At 35.1% G+C, this 3,611-nt stretch overlaps 1 long non-coding RNA gene across 1 annotated transcript; it reads left to right on the forward strand.

The window, feature by feature from the left end:
• The first annotated feature begins 99 nt into the window (after positions 1-99).
• Positions 100-1,936, forward strand: LOC121939359. Its single transcript, XR_006105448.1, has 2 exons — positions 100-1,280; positions 1,418-1,936. It is a non-coding gene; the product is annotated as an uncharacterized LOC121939359 (long non-coding RNA).
• The last annotated feature ends 1,675 nt before the right edge of the window (positions 1,937-3,611 follow it).

Consider the following 3,611-nt stretch of genomic DNA (forward strand, 5'->3'; position numbering starts at 1 on the left):
AATACATTCTGTGGGTGGCACTGATGAAAGGTGCTGTGAAAAACTGGTACTGCTAAGTGCATTTACAGGAACTGGGTGTGGTTCAAAGGGAACTATCAGTATTTCCTGCTTTGGGCCTTATTATAATTTGATATGTCTAATCTATTAGGGCATTTTTAAAGTAATCTAAGCAAGGAGTATAAACCTGCTATAATTTTCATATATACATTTTTTAAACATTTTTTTGTTGTTGTTGTCTGGCTCATGTATGTAAAACATTCACGCAACACAAATAACAGACAAATCATACAATTAAGTGAAATCAAACCAAAAACTTTGGCTCAGTCACCTCAAATGTACGTCTTTCAGTGTATAAACCAAAAATTATACAGAATGTGTTTCTCTGTATATCCCTCTGGGTGCTATTGTCATACTACACCTCATGCACTCGACAGGAGCAGCTGTATTTCTGATTTGTCTGTGAAATGAAGCACCTTGACACTTGTATTTGGATCTGTTTATGGAGCCCTCAACCACAGCTGGCTCTTTCTTCATAGGCAGTAAATAAAGACTGCAGGTTGTGTGCTGTTTCAAATGATTTTTGGCAGTTATTCAAATTGCTGCCACAACAAACCAGTGCACTTTCATAATTAAATTGGGTCTGCACATTACAGTTTATTTTTGTTCATGCTGCACATCAATGACTACAGTTGACGCTGTGACCAAAATGTAACATATAACCTAAAGTGTATCTTGCGATAGATTGCTCCAGCCACAATACAGCGATTCACAACTTTAAACAAATGTGGGCCAGTGGGCGTAAAGTGGGGAGCACTGGCTCCTTCCCAACTTCCTACCCCCTACTTCTGGCCCTCTTGCTCAGACCACACCCATCTTCAAAGTCAGACTTTATTTTGATCTCAGCTACACACCTGTCAAGTTTTGTGACTGTATCTTACATGGTTGTGACATTATCACATGGACAAAATCTAAAAAAAAAATAAATAAAAATCAGCAGTAAGTGGTAATTCTTCCTACCTGGACCACATGTAGCCATGGTGACACACACACACACACAGACTCCTGAGAGGAAAACAATATCAACTTTTGCAATGTTGTCATGGCTGGTAATAATACACGTTTCAATGCTGTACAAATTTTAAGAGTGTATAATTACTTTTGTGGTTTCTTCTCAGAAAACAATTTGCACGTCTGGATCCTCGTCTGTTGCGCAGTGTTTGCTGTACTGATAGTGGTGTGTTGCTGTTTGTGCTGGAAAAAGAAATGTCAGAAGAAGTCAGGTAAGACTTTAAATGGCTGTTTGTCAGTAAGATAATAGCAGAATTTCTGTCAATATGTTGGTGGAAACGTCAAAGTCTTTTGTTCAGCTTTAACTGCAAAGTCATTTTGCTTTATCTTGTCTTTTGCGCATCCTCAGGTATATAACTAATAAACGCCCTGAGTTTGGACTTTTAACTGGGGCACTTATGGGCACCGAAGGGAGGACTCACAAAAGGAGCAGGACTTTTACACAAAATAGGAGCTGGAAAAGTCTTTGAAGTTTTCTTTCTGTATCTAGTGTTGAAAAAGATTTTTAATATGCAACGCTGACTTATATCAGTGAATTGCAGCAGCAGCAACTGTGTAACTATATTTGTGTGGTCACTGGTTAAAATAACTGAATGTAAATCACCATAGTTTTGATCTATCCTTTGTGAAACATTGATTCGAGATTGTTGGTCATTATGTAAAAAAATGTAAAAAATTACAGTAACTAATCTTTATTCTTTTAAATACATGATTATTTTTTTCTCTTTTTTGATTTCATTCAGTGTCTGTGGTCTGTTTATGTTACTGTGCTTTACTCAAGTTAAACTTGGTGTGTAATATGAGCTGGAATATTTGCACTGTAGATACCAAAAATAAAACTTTGTACTATTAAGCACAACATTTTTAATACAGGTTTGACTATTTCGTGACTGGACTTTTCGTTTGAAGGGAGGATGTTGCTACAAATAAATGCTGCTTTAAATGCTGGATATTGAAATTAAGTTTCAATAAGTTTCAAACGGTAACAATATTTTTAATAATATTAAAATAATTAAACGTTATTTATACAGCACTTTTCAAAAGTTACAACGTTAGAAAGGTAATAAAAAATAAATCAGGACTGAAATAAAATAAAATCAGGCAATTGCAACAATCCAAGTTAAAATGGAGATAAAATACCCCAAAGTAATATCAAGGTAATGCAAATAAAAAAAAGACAGGAAAATTAAGAAGCGACTTAAAAGATTTTAATGACATTTTAGTGAAAAATCATATTGATCTAAGACTTTAAAGGCTAGCAGGTAGTAGATTGCTGCATTAGTTTATTTCTTGAGGTTGGTTTGCTGATGCTGCAGTTTATTAATCATGTTGTGTTGTGACGACATCTGCAGGCTGTGTTTGGGTTTTCACTCACATCATGTCCTGGTTAACTAATAGTTGTTTACATTCACCTTCAAATGTAACTTTCCGTTGAATTTTCAGCCTGGATATAAGAGACATTTGTGTTTAATGATAGTTTCAGAGACTTCACAATTATTTTCAGTACCAATGATATATACTTTCTTGTGTATATGTACAAATCGTGAAAGTATTGAAATATCTTGTGTCAGAGATTGTAATGTTGTCTCACTTACCACACTTTGTCGAAAATATAAATATGTCGCACTGTAAAAAAATGGACTTTTTGTGCATTTTAATCCTAACATCCGTATCTTACATGTGGAGAATGATTGACAAGAACATAATATATAATAGCAGAAGGTCTTTGTGGGAGAAACTGTGTTTTGTTTTTGTTTTTTCACTTCTTTCATAGTAGAGTGCAATGACAATTTTTCCTGGCAGAGCATTATGAAACTTAACATCTAATTTTAACTCTGCAGAACTTCAGAAACCACTTACTTGGACTTCTGTTAAAGTTTGTTTGTCGTCAGGATCCTTTTAAGGGTTTAATGACAAATGGTATGACTGAGGAACTTAATGAGGAACTGACTAGTTGGCCACAATAATCTGCTTCCTTCTTTATTTGACGCTGATGGCTTAAAGATAAATTTTCAGGCTGCTCAGTGTAAGTGTGCATGTTTGCTGTTGAATAAAGAATAAAAGTTTGTGTGGAGTCTGAACTCTGAAGTGAGGAGACATGGAAGCTGTGATCGGACTGTTGGTGATGATGATCGGAGTCTCTCATGGTGAGCTGTTTTTTAATGTGAGACATTTTATGCATCTATGGGGTCAAATCTTGTCAAAGGGTACAATTTGACATGTTCATTGTCATATTTTGCACCTCAGACACGGTCATTATCATGGCACAAATTCAGCAGATTGCCATGTTAATATTAAAACTAAAGGCTTCCTCTACTGTGATTTCTTATTTACATATGCCAGTATAATTCAAACTACAAGATGTTAGATTTATTTTTATTTCACTCATCTCTCTCAAATGCAGTACATTAAAAGGAGGATCTCACACTCAGTTTTGAAGCTAATGCTGAATTATAACTACTTTGCCACAATAACAACATGCTGTTACAACAGAAATACAGTGTCTTCAGTAACTAAAGGTATTAAGAGGAGGGAAGTCTGTG

Source organism: Plectropomus leopardus, unplaced genomic scaffold, assembly GCF_008729295.1.
Source record: "Plectropomus leopardus isolate mb unplaced genomic scaffold, YSFRI_Pleo_2.0 unplaced_scaffold4616, whole genome shotgun sequence".
Lineage (NCBI taxonomy): Eukaryota > Metazoa > Chordata > Actinopteri > Perciformes > Serranidae > Plectropomus > Plectropomus leopardus.